We start from the raw sequence: 270 nt of genomic DNA on the forward strand, positions 1-270 counted from the left end.
AGTCCTCCATAAAATGTGCTGCACACATCTGAATATTTGGGTTAAACTGTTCTGGAACAGTGTTGTAAATACAACTTAACCACTTATGTCTAGTCGTGTCCTCTTTTGGAAGGCCAAACAAAGTAGTTTAGCTTTCACAATGAAAAAGCGGCACACACCGTGGCCTTGAGTGAGCGGAGGCCGGAGGCCTGCAGAGAGAGCCGTGGCCTAGAGTCTGGCTTGAGTGAGCAGAGGCGGGTGGGCTTGAGAATGGCGCGGCCGGCGGGTTCG

Source organism: Sinocyclocheilus rhinocerous, unplaced genomic scaffold, assembly GCF_001515625.1.
Source record: "Sinocyclocheilus rhinocerous isolate Xijiao unplaced genomic scaffold, SAMN03320098_v1.1 scaffold1982, whole genome shotgun sequence".
In the NCBI taxonomy this organism is placed as follows: domain Eukaryota; kingdom Metazoa; phylum Chordata; class Actinopteri; order Cypriniformes; family Cyprinidae; genus Sinocyclocheilus; species Sinocyclocheilus rhinocerous.